Here is a 17,642-nt window from a genome sequence, read left to right as displayed (position 1 = left end):
GGTATTAATCTACCTAGCGACCTGACCCGCTTGTATTACCTGAACTACCAACCCCTTATTAGAGTTCTTCACGCAGACTGTAGCAGATGGCACACTGAAAAATGATCTTGGTTCTTGAGAGTAAATGTCACTAAGATGAATTCCCTACCAAAGCTGCTTTATATACTCCAGATCTGTCAGATTGTGTGGCGGGAGGTTGTTAGAAACGACAAGCCGGAGATATGTAGCGTGTCACAGAGTCGGCGCCGCCGTCTGACGTGTATGGTCAGCGCCGTTCGATCATGGCACGCGGCCGTGTGGGTCAGTTGGCGGTGTTGATCAGAAGGAGGAAGTGATGATCAAAAAGCTGTCCCTGGAGATACAGCTTCTACATTCATCAAGAGGCTGACCTTCTATCATAAGCTCGGCATGGGCAGCTTTGGGGAAGTTCTACTAACTGAGGACTCACTCACTGGACAGAGACTGGCACTGAAGGTCATCAGAAAGAGAGATCTGCCGTTGGAGGACAAGGAGCAGATGTTTGTAGAGCTCAGGGTGCTGATAGCTGGTAGCTCTTTCCTCATCCACACTCATCTTGCCTTCCAGACTCCGAGCCACCTATTCATGGGCCTGGATTATGCAAGTGGTGGGGACCTATATCAGTTCCTGCAGAGGAACGGCTGCTTGGACATCACCAGCGTAACTTTCTATGCAGTGGAAATCACATGTGGTGTGCAGTACCTACACAGCAAGGGCATCATCCATCGATGCTGGCAGAAAAGGAATACAATACTGCAGTACACTGGTATTTGTTTGGTGTCATCATTAACAAAATGATTACTGGAACATTGTGCTAGCATCCCAAATAGTTCAGCAAAGCAGGATGCTGCTGCTAAGGACATCGTTATAAAGCTCCTGTGCAAAAATCCATCCAGGCGTTTGGGTATCAATGGAAACATCCGCCAGCATCGGTTGTTCCTGCATACAGATTGGGTCCTGCTGGAAGCCCAGAGAGTTACCCCACCATATGTGCCTGGCCTACCCAACATCACACACAGCTCCCAAAGGATTAACATCAAGGAGATGGAAGCCTCAGAGGCAAGGAGAATGCCAGTAAGAGGAATGGAACAAGATCTATTTAGAGGAGTCTCATATGTAGGCTCCAACTTGAGGACCTTCAGACCAGGTCCTAAATATTACACCAAGGTGGTAGAGCTGGAGCACCACCACGCTTAAGGTCAGTATATACTTTTCCCTATTTCATTTTGAGGGAGAGGAGTTAAACAGAATTAGCTAGGTTAGTTTGAAGGATAGGGGTGTATTCTATTAAGGGATCTAAGTATGCCAGAGTTGGGGTTAGGCATAATTAGCTAGGTTAATTTGTAGGATAGGGGTGTATTCTATTAAGAGATCTAAGTATGCAGGAGTTGGTGTTAGACAGGAAGTTTGACACTCCAAGAAGAATTCGTACAGCGATTCGATACCCCCCCCCCCCGATTCGATACCCCCCCCCCCCACCTGAGTGATCGAAAGCTCACAACTGTTGGACTCTATGCAACCCCCAAACCGTGTCGAGGACTGGTGAATTTGTTATTATAATTGGATACAGTTATAACCATTTTGAATACTGTGCCCCACCTCTACTCCTCATTCCCCCAGCTGATGGTAAATTTGCCTGTCTCTCTTATGGTACCTTTCTGAATGTTATGTTAATTATTACGTGTCAATTTGATTATATCCTTTTCAGTATACTTTAGACTGTATACTATACACTGCTTTACAGCGGAGACTCCCTTACCCCATTGCGGGTGTTCTATTATTGTTACTGTTGTTGTTTACTATGTACTAATTTATTTCCCTCCTCTACTTCTTCATGTTTCTACCCCTCTTTTGCTATCCTCTGACCTTTCCCAGATATTTTAATATCAATAAATGTATAAATACACATGAGTACACCGGAAAAACTTAAAATTCTCTCAATTAATGAAAAGGGTCTTAACACCACTGAAAAATGGTCCACTCTGCTCAGAACCCTCTGGGCTGAAAGGGCGGAAGTCGTCATGATCCAAGAAACTCACTTCAAAATTTCTGCCCATAACCCAGCTATCTCTAACCGCCACTTTCCCTTTGTGTATTGCTGCAACACTCCTAATAGCAAATCTAAAGGAGTAGCAATTTTGTTCTCCAAAAACCTCCAATTGTCCAATGTCTCAGTACACAACTAGTCCCTGATAGAATCCTTCTCATTAAATGTAAGATCTCCACACAACTCTACACATTCGTTGTAATTTACACTCCCAACCAAGAACAATACCCATTTTTTCATTCACATCTTACACATTTAGGTTCCTACCTCAAGGGAACAGTGATAGTGGGTGGCGATCTCAATTGGACTATTGATCCAAATTAGATACGTCCACCGAATCCCCCAGGTTTATCAATATCAAAAAGTCCCCACAATTCTCCATGAACTCTAACAAGCCGACTCCTGGAGAATATAAAACCCATCAGATAGGGACTACTCATTCTATTCTCATCCCCATCAATCCTACTACCATCTAGACTACCTGTTTTTAAGCCATAGGCACTTACCCCTACTTTTGGACGCATCCATAGGTTCCATTATGTGGCCGGATCACGTCCCAATCTCAATGACCCTAGCGACCCCCCCCCACAACAATCAAGGCCAATGGACCTGGCAACTTAGGGCCTTATTCTGATCGGTGCGGCCCGATCCGAATATGCGGCCAGCACCGTGCGTCCTAAACCCCGCCTTCCATACGGATCGCCAACTCCGTCCGTACGCGGTAAGAAGCTGTCCGAACGGACCGCACGTGTATTTCTCATGAATACACCTCCTCCATCTCAGGGAACCTCCCCCATCATTCGATGGTCGCAGACCATCGAATGCAGGACCGAGTGGCCAGGCAGCTCCCGCAACCTCAGACCACACAGGCATTTCTCTGTGCAAAAGCATGGATCTGGGCGGGCAGCTGACATCCGGCAATGTCATATGTCCGCCCCCCACACGTGCGTCACGGCCGCATTACCATACGTACGCCCAGCGTTTTCATGGGAACGCCCATGAAACGCGGGGCGTATGCATATGTTAATGCGGCCAAACAGCCCTTCACGCCCCTCTCCACCCCCTGTTCGTAGTGTACACATTTCATGCGGAATTTGGACGTGTGTTCCGTTCGCACATGCGCAGATATGCCTCTGCACATGCGCAGACACAAAACATCGGCGGCACAAACGCACGCGGCCATTACCGCACCAACCGGAATAAGGGCCTTAATGAGGCCCTGCTGCAGGATACATACTGTAAAATTGACATATATAAAGCTCTTCACTAATATTTCAATATCAACGACACTGCTGAAACATCCGCACTAACTCTATGGGAGGCACACAAGAGTGTTATAAGAGAAAAATTAATACAGCTTGGTTCCTATATTAAAAAACTAAAATCAGAACGTATAATCAAGCTACTGCAAAATATTCATACTCTGGAAACCAGGCACAAATCAATTGCCTCACCATTGACATATGCAGAACTAACAGAAGCCCGAGCCAACCTGAACAAACTCCTCTGACCGTACTCAACTAGAGATACGCAAATGTAATCGCAGATACTACCAATGGGGTTATAAACCGGGTCGTCTCCTCGCACAAGCCATTAAAGCCCATGATCGGTCCCTTTCATTAACGCAACCGAAAATGATGCCGGCTCTCTCTGCTTCAAAACCCCGGAGATTGCGGAATGTTTCCAGCGTTACTACTCCACACTATACAATCTTAATAAATCTCCCACCTCCACAGACCTCTTATACACAACATTACAGGCCAAGGACTATTTATCGTCCGTAGCCTTTCCCACCCTAACCCTTCCAGATAGGGACCTACTGTATTAGATAAAACTTTTTCCCTATTAGAATTAGAACTAGCCATTTATTCTATGCCCTCCAATAAGAGCCCTGGCCCAGACGGCTTTACAGATACGTAGTAAAAAACATTTAATAATCTCAGAGCCCCCAGACTCCTTCAGGCTTTCAACAGACTCCTTTTTTCCAGACAGGCCCTGGAAGCCCGCATCATGGTCATCCCGAAACCTGGAAAAGACCCCGCCGTGCAGGTCAGCTGGCGGTGTTGATCAGAAGGAGGAAGTGATGATCAGAAAGCTCCCTGGAGATACAGCTTCTACATTCATCAAGAGGCTGACCTTCTATCTTAAGCTCGGCATGGGCAGCTTTGGGGAGGTTCTACTAACTGAGGACTCACTCACTGGACAGAGACTGGCACTGAAGGTCATCAGAAAGAGAGATCTGCTGTTGGAGGACAAGGAGCAGATGTTCGTAGAGCTCAGGGTGCTGAAAGCTGCTACTGGTAGCCCTTTCCTCATCCACACTCATCTAGCTTCCAGACTCTGAGTCACCTATTCATGGGCCTGGATTATGCAAGTGGCGGGGACCTATATCAGTTCCTGCAGAGGAACGGCTGCTTGGACATCACCAGCGTAACTTTCTATGCAGTGGAAATCACATGTGGTGTGCAGTACCTACACAGCAAGGGCATCATCCATCGATGCTGGCAGAAAAGGAATACAATACTGCAGTACACTGGTATTCGTTAGGTGTCATCATTAACAAAATGATTACTGGAACATTGTGCTACCATCCCAAATGGTGCAGCAAAGCAGGATCTGCTGCTAAGGACATCATTATAAAGCTCCTGTGCAAAAATCAATCCAGGCGTTTGGGTATCAATGGAAACATCCGCCAGCATCGGTTGATCCGGCATATAGATTGGGTCCTGCTGGAAGCCCAGAGAGTTACCCCACCACATGTGCCTGGCCCACCCAACATCACACACAGCTCCCAAAGGATTAACATCAAGGAGATGGAAGCGTCAGAGGCAAGAAGAATGCCAGTAAGAGGAATGGAACAAGATCTATTTAGAGGAGTCTCATATGTAGGCTCCAACTTGAGGACCTTCATATCAGGTCCTAAATATTAGACCAATGTGGTAGAGCTGGAGCACCACCACGCTTAAGGTCAGTATATACTTTGCCCTATTTCATTTTGAGGGAGAGGAGTTAAACAGAATTAGCTAGGTTAGTTTGAAGGATAGGGGTGTCTTCTATTAAGGGATCTAAGTATGCCAGAGTTGAGGTTAGGCATAATTAGCTAGGTTAATTTGTAGGATAGGGGTGTATTCTATTAAGAGATCTAAGTATGCAGGAGTTGGCGTTAGGCAGGAAGTTTGCCACTCCAAGAAGAAATCGTTCAGCGATTCTATACCCCCCCACCACCACCGATCGCACCTGAGTAATCGAAAACATCACAACTGTTGGACTCTATGCAACCCCCAGATCGTGTCGAGGACTGGTGAATATGATATTATAATTGGATACAGTTATAACCATTTTGAAAACTGTGCCCCACCCCTACTCCCCATTCTCCCAGCTGATGGTAAATTTGCCTGTCTCTCTTATGGTACCTTTCTGAATGTTATGTTAATTATTACGTGTCAATTTGATCATACCCTTTTCAGTATACTTTAGACTGTATACTATACACTGCCTTACAGCGGTGACTCCCTTACCCCATGCACGCCTTCTACACTGCCTTTTGGGTCACTGGTGTGCTTAATCTCGAGTTACCCCATTGCAGGTGTTCTATTATTGTTGTTGTTTATTATGTACTCATTTATTTCCCTCCTCTACTTCTTCATGTTTCTACCCCTCTTTTGCTATCCTCTGACCTTTCCCAGATTTTTTAATATCAATAAATGTATAAATACACATGAGTACACCGGGCAAACTTAAAGTTCTCTCCATTAATGCAAAGGGTCTTAACACCACTGAAAAACGGTCCACTCTGCTCAGAACCCTCTGGGCTGAAAGGGTGGAAGTCGCCATGATCCAAGAAACTCACTTCAAAATTTCTGCCCATAACCCAGCTATCTCTAACCGCCACTTTCCCTTTGAGTATTACTGCAACACTCCTAATAGCAAATATAAAGGAGTAGCAATTTTGTTCTCCAAAAACCTCCAACTGTCCAATGTCTCAGTACACAAACTAGTCCCTGATACAATCCTTCTCATTAAATGTAAGATCTCCACACAACTCTACACATTCGTTGTAATTTACGCTCCCAACCAAGAACAATACTCAGTTTTTCATTCACATCTTACACATTTAGATTCTTACCTCGAGGGAACAGTGATAGTGGGTGGCGATCTCAATTGGACTATTGATCCAAATTAGATACGTCCACCGAATCCCCCAGGTTTATCAATATCAAAAAGTTCCCATAATTCTCCATGAACTCTAACAAGCTGACTCCTGGAGAATATTAAACCCATCAGGTAGGGACTACTCATTCTATTCTCATCCCCATCAATCTTACTACCATCTAGACAACCTGTTTTTAAGCCATAGGCACTTACCCCTACTTTTGGACGCATTTATAGGTTCCATTATGTGGTCGGATCACGTCCCAATCTCAATGACCCTAGCGACCCCCCAAAACAACCCAGGCCAGTGGACCTGGGGATTTAATGAGGTCCTGCTGCAGGATACTGTAAAATTGACATATATAAAGCTCTTCACTAGTATTTCAATATCAACGACACTGCTGAAACATCCGCAATAACTCTATCAAAAAACTAAAATAAGAACATATAATCAAGCTACTGCAAAATATTCATACTCTGGAAACCATGCACAAATCAAATGCCTCACCATTGACATATGCAAAACTAACAGAAGCCCGAGCCAACCTGAACAAACTCCTCTGACCGTACTCAACTAGAGATATGCAAATGTAATCGCAGATACTACCAATGGGGTAATAAACCGGGTCGTCTCCTCGCATAAGCCATTAAAGCCCAAAGATCGGTCTCTTTCATTAACGCAACCAAAAATGATGCCGGCTCTCTCTGCTTCAAAATCCCGGAGATTGCGGAATGTTTCCAGCGTTACTACTCCACACCATAGGCCCTTACCCCTACTTTTGGACGCATCCATAGGTTCCATTACATGGTCGGATCAAGTCTCAATCTCAATGACCCTAGCGACCCCCCAAAACAACCGATGCCAGTGGACCTGGTGACTTAACGAGGCCCTGCTGCAGGATACATACTGTAAAACTGAAATAGATAAAGCTCTTCACTAATATTTCAATATCAATGACACTAATGAAACATCCGCAATAACTCTATGGGAGGCACACAAGTGTGTTATAAGAGGCAAATTGATAAAGCTTGGTTTCTATATCAAAAAACTAAAATCAGAACGTATAATCAAGCTACTGCAAAATATTCATACTCTGGAAACCATGCACAAATCAAATGCCTCACCATTGACATATGCAGAACTAACGAAAACCCCGGAGATTGCGAAATGTTTTCAACGCCATTTCCGCAGACTCCTTTTTTTAAGACAGTCCCTGGAAGCCCACATCACGGTCATCCCGAAACCTGGAAAAGACCCCTATGTGTGCTCTAGCTACAGACCCATATCTCTTTTAAACGTCGATATAAAATTATTTGCGAACAGGTTCAATAAATTACGTCTTGCACTGGTCCACAGCGATCAAGTGGGTTTTGTTCCAGGTCCCGAGGTAAAAGATAATACCACCAAGGTCCTGAGTTTGATCCATCTTGCCTAAGCATCAGATCCCCACCATTCTGATTTCCACTGATGCTGAGAAGGCATTTGACAGGGTCAGTTTGAGTTTTATGTGGTCTGTGCTGGAGCATATTGGACTGGGCCCCCGAGTGCTCCACAGGATTCTGGCTCTGTACTGTCTGCCTACAGCCAGAGTTAGGACTCATGGGTTCCTCTCTGAACCCTTACCTGTTAGCAACAGAACAAAACAGCTGTGTCCCCTCTCATTACTAATTTTTGTCGTCTGTATGGAAGCTTTGGCCAGAGCTATTAGAAACAATAAACTAATCTCGGGCCAACCAATTGGAGAGACAGAATATAAATTGGCTTTGTTTGTCGATGACTTATTGGCAATATTAACACACCCTGAGGCTTGCTCCCCCACTTCCTACATGAACTAGATCATTTTAGCAACCTTTCTAACTTCAATGTTAATATGTCCAAATCGAGCATTCTTAATATATCTGTACCTCCCACATCTATCCCCCAGCTACAAAGCTCTTTTCCATTCACGTGGCAACCCTCGCACATTACATACTTAGGTATTAATCTACCTAGCGACCTGACCCGCTTGTATTACCTGAACTACCAACCCCTTATTAGAGTTCTTCACGCAGACTGTAGCAGATGGCACACTGAAAAATGATCTTGGTTCTTGAGAGTAAATGTCACTAAGATGAATTCCCTACCAAAGCTGCTTTATATACTCCAGATCTGTCAGATTGTGTGGCGGGAGGTTGTTAGAAACCACAAGCCGGAGATATGTAGCGTGTCACAGAGTCGGCGCCGCCGTCTGACGTGTATGGTCAGCGCCGTTCGATCATGGCACGCGGCCGTGTGGGTCAGTTGGCGGTGTTGATCAGAAGGAGGAAGTGATGATCAAAAAGCTGTCCCTGGAGATACAGCTTCTACATTCATCAAGAGGCTGACCTTCTATCATAAGCTCGGCATGGGCAGCTTTGGGGAAGTTCTACTAACTGAGGACTCACTCACTGGACAGAGACTGGCACTGAAGGTCATCAGAAAGAGAGATCTGCCGTTGGAGGACAAGGAGCAGATGTTTGTAGAGCTCAGGGTGCTGATAGCTGGTAGCTCTTTCCTCATCCACACTCATCTTGCCTTCCAGACTCCGAGCCACCTATTCATGGGCCTGGATTATGCAAGTGGTGGGGACCTATATCAGTTCCTGCAGAGGAACGGCTGCTTGGACATCACCAGCGTAACTTTCTATGCAGTGGAAATCACATGTGGTGTGCAGTACCTACACAGCAAGGGCATCATCCATCGATGCTGGCAGAAAAGGAATACAATACTGCAGTACACTGGTATTTGTTTGGTGTCATCATTAACAAAATGATTACTGGAACATTGTGCTAGCATCCCAAATAGTTCAGCAAAGCAGGATGCTGCTGCTAAGGACATCGTTATAAAGCTCCTGTGCAAAAATCCATCCAGGCGTTTGGGTATCAATGGAAACATCCGCCAGCATCGGTTGTTCCTGCATACAGATTGGGTCCTGCTGGAAGCCCAGAGAGTTACCCCACCATATGTGCCTGGCCTACCCAACATCACACACAGCTCCCAAAGGATTAACATCAAGGAGATGGAAGCCTCAGAGGCAAGGAGAATGCCAGTAAGAGGAATGGAACAAGATCTATTTAGAGGAGTCTCATATGTAGGCTCCAACTTAAGGACCTTCAGACCAGGTCCTAAATATTACACCAAGGTGGTAGAGCTGGAGCACCACCACGCTTAAGGTCAGTATATACTTTTCCCTATTTCATTTTAAAGGGAGAGGAGTTAAACAGAATTAGCTAGGTTAGTTTGAAGGATAGGGGTGTATTCTATTAAGGGATCTAAGTATGCCAGAGTTGGGGTTAGGCATAATTAGCTAGGTTAATTTGTAGGATAGGGGTGTATTCTATTAAGAGATCTAAGTATGCAGGAGTTGGTGTTAGACAGGAAGTTTGACACTCCAAGAAGAATTCGTACAGCGATTCGATACCCCCCCCCCCCCGATTCGATACCCCCCCCCCCCCACCTGAGTGATCGAAAGCTCACAACTGTTGGACTCTATGCAACCCCCAAACCGTGTCGAGGACTGGTGAATTTGTTATTATAATTGGATACAGTTATAACCATTTTGAATACTGTGCCCCACCTCTACTCCTCATTCCCCCAGCTGATGGTAAATTTGCCTGTCTCTCTTATGGTACCTTTCTGAATGTTATGTTAATTATTACGTGTCAATTTGATTATATCCTTTTCAGTATACTTTAGACTGTATACTATACACTGCTTTACAGCGGAGACTCCCTTACCCCATTGCGGGTGTTCTATTATTGTTACTGTTGTTGTTTACTATGTACTAATTTATTTCCCTCCTCTACTTCTTCATGTTTCTACCCCTCTTTTGCTATCCTCTGACCTTTCCCAGATATTTTAATATCAATAAATGTATAAATACACATGAGTACACCGGAAAAACTTAAAATTCTCTCAATTAATGAAAAGGGTCTTAACACCACTGAAAAATGGTCCACTCTGCTCAGAACCCTCTGGGCTGAAAGGGCGGAAGTCGTCATGATCCAAGAAACTCACTTCAAAATTTCTGCCCATAACCCAGCTATCTCTAACCGCCACTTTCCCTTTGTGTATTGCTGCAACACTCCTAATAGCAAATCTAAAGGAGTAGCAATTTTGTTCTCCAAAAACCTCCAATTGTCCAATGTCTCAGTACACAACTAGTCCCTGATAGAATCCTTCTCATTAAATGTAAGATCTCCACACAACTCTACACATTCGTTGTAATTTACACTCCCAACCAAGAACAATACCCATTTTTTCATTCACATCTTACACATTTAGGTTCCTACCTCAAGGGAACAGTGATAGTGGGTGGCGATCTCAATTGGACTATTGATCCAAATTAGATACGTCCACCGAATCCCCCAGGTTTATCAATATCAAAAAGTCCCCACAATTCTCCATGAACTCTAACAAGCCGACTCCTGGAGAATATAAAACCCATCAGATAGGGACTACTCATTCTATTCTCATCCCCATCAATCCTACTACCATCTAGACTACCTGTTTTTAAGCCATAGGCACTTACCCCTACTTTTGGACGCATCCATAGGTTCCATTATGTGGCCGGATCACGTCCCAATCTCAATGACCCTAGCGACCCCCCCCCACAACAATCAAGGCCAATGGACCTGGCAACTTAGGGCCTTATTCTGATCGGTGCGGCCCGATCCGAATATGCGGCCAGCACCGTGCGTCCTAAACCCCGCCTTCCATACGGATCGCCAACTCCGTCCGTACGCGGTAAGAAGCTGTCCGAACGGACCGCACGTGTATTTCTCATGAATACACCTCCTCCATCTCAGGGAACCTCCCCCATCATTCGATGGTCGCAGACCATCGAATGCAGGACCGAGTGGCCAGGCAGCTCCCGCAACCTCAGACCACACAGGCATTTCTCTGTGCAAAAGCATGGATCTGGGCGGGCAGCTGACATCCGGCAATGTCATATGTCCGCCCCCCACACGTGCGTCACGGCCGCATTACCATACGTACGCCCAGCGTTTTCATGGGAACGCCCATGAAACGCGGGGCGTATGCATATGTTAATGCGGCCAAACAGCCCTTCACGCCCCTCTCCACCCCCTGTTCGTAGTGTACACATTTCATGCGGAATTTGGACGTGTGTTCCGTTCGCACATGCGCAGATATGCCTCTGCACATGCGCAGACACAAAACATCGGCGGCACAAACGCACGCGGCCATTACCGCACCAACCGGAATAAGGGCCTTAATGAGGCCCTGCTGCAGGATACATACTGTAAAATTGACATATATAAAGCTCTTCACTAATATTTCAATATCAACGACACTGCTGAAACATCCGCACTAACTCTATGGGAGGCACACAAGAGTGTTATAAGAGAAAAATTAATACAGCTTGGTTCCTATATTAAAAAACTAAAATCAGAACGTATAATCAAGCTACTGCAAAATATTCATACTCTGGAAACCAGGCACAAATCAATTGCCTCACCATTGACATATGCAGAACTAACAGAAGCCCGAGCCAACCTGAACAAACTCCTCTGACCGTACTCAACTAGAGATACACAAACTCCTCTGACCGTACTCAACTAGAGATACGCAAATGTAAATGCCCTCCAATAAGAGCCCTGGCCCAGACGGCTTTACAGATACGTAGTAAAAAACATTTAATAATCTCAGAGCCCCCAGACTCCTTCAGGCTTTCAACAGACTCCTTTTTTCCAGACAGGCCCTGGAAGCCCGCATCATGGTCATCCCGAAACCTGGAAAAGACCCCGCCGTGCAGGTCAGCTGGCGGTGTTGATCAGAAGGAGGAAGTGATGATCAGAAAGCTCCCTGGAGATACAGCTTCTACATTCATCAAGAGGCTGACCTTCTATCTTAAGCTCGGCATGGGCAGCTTTGGGGAGGTTCTACTAACTGAGGACTCACTCACTGGACAGAGACTGGCACTGAAGGTCATCAGAAAGAGAGATCTGCTGTTGGAGGACAAGGAGCAGATGTTCGTAGAGCTCAGGGTGCTGAAAGCTGCTACTGGTAGCCCTTTCCTCATCCACACTCATCTAGCTTCCAGACTCTGAGTCACCTATTCATGGGCCTGGATTATGCAAGTGGCGGGGACCTATATCAGTTCCTGCAGAGGAACGGCTGCTTGGACATCACCAGCGTAACTTTCTATGCAGTGGAAATCACATGTGGTGTGCAGTACCTACACAGCAAGGGCATCATCCATCGATGCTGGCAGAAAAGGAATACAATACTGCAGTACACTGGTATTCGTTAGGTGTCATCATTAACAAAATGATTACTGGAACATTGTGCTACCATCCCAAATGGTGCAGCAAAGCAGGATCTGCTGCTAAGGACATCATTATAAAGCTCCTGTGCAAAAATCAATCCAGGCGTTTGGGTATCAATGGAAACATCCGCCAGCATCGGTTGATCCGGCATATAGATTGGGTCCTGCTGGAAGCCCAGAGAGTTACCCCACCACATGTGCCTGGCCCACCCAACATCACACACAGCTCCCAAAGGATTAACATCAAGGAGATGGAAGCGTCAGAGGCAAGAAGAATGCCAGTAAGAGGAATGGAACAAGATCTATTTAGAGGAGTCTCATATGTAGGCTCCAACTTGAGGACCTTCATATCAGGTCCTAAATATTAGACCAATGTGGTAGAGCTGGAGCACCACCACGCTTAAGGTCAGTATATACTTTGCCCTATTTCATTTTGAGGGAGAGGAGTTAAACAGAATTAGCTAGGTTAGTTTGAAGGATAGGGGTGTCTTCTATTAAGGGATCTAAGTATGCCAGAGTTGAGGTTAGGCATAATTAGCTAGGTTAATTTGTAGGATAGGGGTGTATTCTATTAAGAGATCTAAGTATGCAGGAGTTGGCGTTAGGCAGGAAGTTTGCCACTCCAAGAAGAAATCGTTCAGCGATTCTATACCCCCCCACCACCACCGATCGCACCTGAGTAATCGAAAACATCACAACTGTTGGACTCTATGCAACCCCCAGATCGTGTCGAGGACTGGTGAATATGATATTATAATTGGATACAGTTATAACCATTTTGAAAACTGTGCCCCACCCCTACTCCCCATTCTCCCAGCTGATGGTAAATTTGCCTGTCTCTCTTATGGTACCTTTCTGAATGTTATGTTAATTATTACGTGTCAATTTGATCATACCCTTTTCAGTATACTTTAGACTGTATACTATACACTGCCTTACAGCGGTGACTCCCTTACCCCATGCACGCCTTCTACACTGCCTTTTGGGTCACTGGTGTGCTTAATCTCGAGTTACCCCATTGCAGGTGTTCTATTATTGTTGTTGTTTATTATGTACTCATTTATTTCCCTCCTCTACTTCTTCATGTTTCTACCCCTCTTTTGCTATCCTCTGACCTTTCCCAGATTTTTTAATATCAATAAATGTATAAATACACATGAGTACACCGGGCAAACTTAAAGTTCTCTCCATTAATGCAAAGGGTCTTAACACCACTGAAAAACGGTCCACTCTGCTCAGAACCCTCTGGGCTGAAAGGGTGGAAGTCGCCATGATCCAAGAAACTCACTTCAAAATTTCTGCCCATAACCCAGCTATCTCTAACCGCCACTTTCCCTTTGAGTATTACTGCAACACTCCTAATAGCAAATATAAAGGAGTAGCAATTTTGTTCTCCAAAAACCTCCAACTGTCCAATGTCTCAGTACACAAACTAGTCCCTGATACAATCCTTCTCATTAAATGTAAGATCTCCACACAACTCTACACATTCGTTGTAATTTACGCTCCCAACCAAGAACAATACTCAGTTTTTCATTCACATCTTACACATTTAGATTCTTACCTCGAGGGAACAGTGATAGTGGGTGGCGATCTCAATTGGACTATTGATCCAAATTAGATACGTCCACCGAATCCCCCAGGTTTATCAATATCAAAAAGTTCCCATAATTCTCCATGAACTCTAACAAGCTGACTCCTGGAGAATATTAAACCCATCAGGTAGGGACTACTCATTCTATTCTCATCCCCATCAATCTTACTACCATCTAGACAACCTGTTTTTAAGCCATAGGCACTTACCCCTACTTTTGGACGCATTTATAGGTTCCATTATGTGGTCGGATCACGTCCCAATCTCAATGACCCTAGCGACCCCCCAAAACAACCCAGGCCAGTGGACCTGGGGATTTAATGAGGTCCTGCTGCAGGATACTGTAAAATTGACATATATAAAGCTCTTCACTAGTATTTCAATATCAACGACACTGCTGAAACATCCGCAATAACTCTATCAAAAAACTAAAATAAGAACATATAATCAAGCTACTGCAAAATATTCATACTCTGGAAACCATGCACAAATCAAATGCCTCACCATTGACATATGCAAAACTAACAGAAGCCCGAGCCAACCTGAACAAACTCCTCTGACCGTACTCAACTAGAGATATGCAAATGTAATCGCAGATACTACCAATGGGGTAATAAACCGGGTCGTCTCCTCGCATAAGCCATTAAAGCCCAAAGATCGGTCTCTTTCATTAACGCAACCAAAAATGATGCCGGCTCTCTCTGCTTCAAAATCCCGGAGATTGCGGAATGTTTCCAGCGTTACTACTCCACACCATAGGCCCTTACCCCTACTTTTGGACGCATCCATAGGTTCCATTACATGGTCGGATCAAGTCTCAATCTCAATGACCCTAGCGACCCCCCAAAACAACCGATGCCAGTGGACCTGGTGACTTAACGAGGCCCTGCTGCAGGATACATACTGTAAAACTGAAATAGATAAAGCTCTTCACTAATATTTCAATATCAATGACACTAATGAAACATCCGCAATAACTCTATGGGAGGCACACAAGTGTGTTATAAGAGGCAAATTGATAAAGCTTGGTTTCTATATCAAAAAACTAAAATCAGAACGTATAATCAAGCTACTGCAAAATATTCATACTCTGGAAACCATGCACAAATCAAATGCCTCACCATTGACATATGCAGAACTAACGAAAACCCCGGAGATTGCGAAATGTTTTCAACGCCATTTCCGCAGACTCCTTTTTTTAAGACAGTCCCTGGAAGCCCACATCACGGTCATCCCGAAACCTGGAAAAGACCCCTATGTGTGCTCTAGCTACAGACCCATATCTCTTTTAAACGTCGATATAAAATTATTTGCGAACAGGTTCAATAAATTACGTCTTGCACTGGTCCACAGCGATCAAGTGGGTTTTGTTCCAGGTCCCGAGGTAAAAGATAATACCACCAAGGTCCTGAGTTTGATCCATCTTGCCTAAGCATCAGATCCCCACCATTCTGATTTCCACTGATGCTGAGAAGGCATTTGACAGGGTCAGTTTGAGTTTTATGTGGTCTGTGCTGGAGCATATTGGACTGGGCCCCCGAGTGCTCCACAGGATTCTGGCTCTGTACTGTCTGCCTACAGCCAGAGTTAGGACTCATGGGTTCCTCTCTGAACCCTTACCTGTTAGCAACAGAACAAAACAGCTGTGTCCCCTCTCATTACTAATTTTTGTCGTCTGTATGGAAGCTTTGGCCAGAGCTATTAGAAACAATAAACTAATCTCGGGCCAACCAATTGGAGAGACAGAATATAAATTGGCTTTGTTTGTCGATGACTTATTGGCAATATTAACACACCCTGAGGCTTGCTCCCCCACTTCCTACATGAACTAGATCATTTTAGCAACCTTTCTAACTTCAATGTTAATATGTCCAAATCGAGCATTCTTAATATATCTGTACCTCCCACATCTATCCCCCAGCTACAAAGCTCTTTTCCATTCACGTGGCAACCCTCGCACATTACATACTTAGGTATTAATCTACCTAGCGACCTGACCCGCTTGTATTACCTGAACTACCAACCCCTTATTAGAGTTCTTCACGCAGACTGTAGCAGATGGCACACTGAAAAATGATCTTGGTTCTTGAGAGTAAATGTCACTAAGATGAATTCCCTACCAAAGCTGCTTTATATACTCCAGATCTGTCAGATTGTGTGGCGGGAGGTTGTTAGAAACCACAAGCCGGAGATATGTAGCGTGTCACAGAGTCGGCGCCGCCGTCTGACGTGTATGGTCAGCGCCGTTCGATCATGGCACGCGGCCGTGTGGGTCAGTTGGCGGTGTTGATCAGAAGGAGGAAGTGATGATCAAAAAGCTGTCCCTGGAGATACAGCTTCTACATTCATCAAGAGGCTGACCTTCTATCATAAGCTCGGCATGGGCAGCTTTGGGGAAGTTCTACTAACTGAGGACTCACTCACTGGACAGAGACTGGCACTGAAGGTCATCAGAAAGAGAGATCTGCCGTTGGAGGACAAGGAGCAGATGTTTGTAGAGCTCAGGGTGCTGATAGCTGGTAGCTCTTTCCTCATCCACACTCATCTTGCCTTCCAGACTCCGAGCCACCTATTCATGGGCCTGGATTATGCAAGTGGTGGGGACCTATATCAGTTCCTGCAGAGGAACGGCTGCTTGGACATCACCAGCGTAACTTTCTATGCAGTGGAAATCACATGTGGTGTGCAGTACCTACACAGCAAGGGCATCATCCATCGATGCTGGCAGAAAAGGAATACAATACTGCAGTACACTGGTATTTGTTTGGTGTCATCATTAACAAAATGATTACTGGAACATTGTGCTAGCATCCCAAATAGTTCAGCAAAGCAGGATGCTGCTGCTAAGGACATCGTTATAAAGCTCCTGTGCAAAAATCCATCCAGGCGTTTGGGTATCAATGGAAACATCCGCCAGCATCGGTTGTTCCTGCATACAGATTGGGTCCTGCTGGAAGCCCAGAGAGTTACCCCACCATATGTGCCTGGCCTACCCAACATCACACACAGCTCCCAAAGGATTAACATCAAGGAGATGGAAGCCTCAGAGGCAAGGAGAATGCCAGTAAGAGGAATGGAACAAGATCTATTTAGAGGAGTCTCATATGTAGGCTCCAACTTGAGGACCTTCAGACCAGGTCCTAAATATTACACCAAGGTGGTAGAGCTGGAGCACCACCACGCTTAAGGTCAGTATATACTTTTCCCTATTTCATTTTGAGGGAGAGGAGTTAAACAGAATTAGCTAGGTTAGTTTGAAGGATAGGGGTGTATTCTATTAAGGGATCTAAGTATGCCAGAGTTGGGGTTAGGCATAATTAGCTAGGTTAATTTGTAGGATAGGGGTGTATTCTATTAAGAGATCTAAGTATGCAGGAGTTGGTGTTAGACAGGAAGTTTGACACTCCAAGAAGAATTCGTACAGCGATTCGATACCCCCCCCCCCCCCGATTCGATACCCCCCCCCCCCACCTGAGTGATCGAAAGCTCACAACTGTTGGACTCTATGCAACCCCCAAACCGT

Source organism: Crinia signifera, chromosome 1, assembly GCF_055691185.1.
Source record: "Crinia signifera chromosome 1, ASM5569118v1, whole genome shotgun sequence".
Classification (NCBI taxonomy): domain Eukaryota; kingdom Metazoa; phylum Chordata; class Amphibia; order Anura; family Myobatrachidae; genus Crinia; species Crinia signifera.
This window is presented reverse-complemented; position numbering follows the sequence as displayed.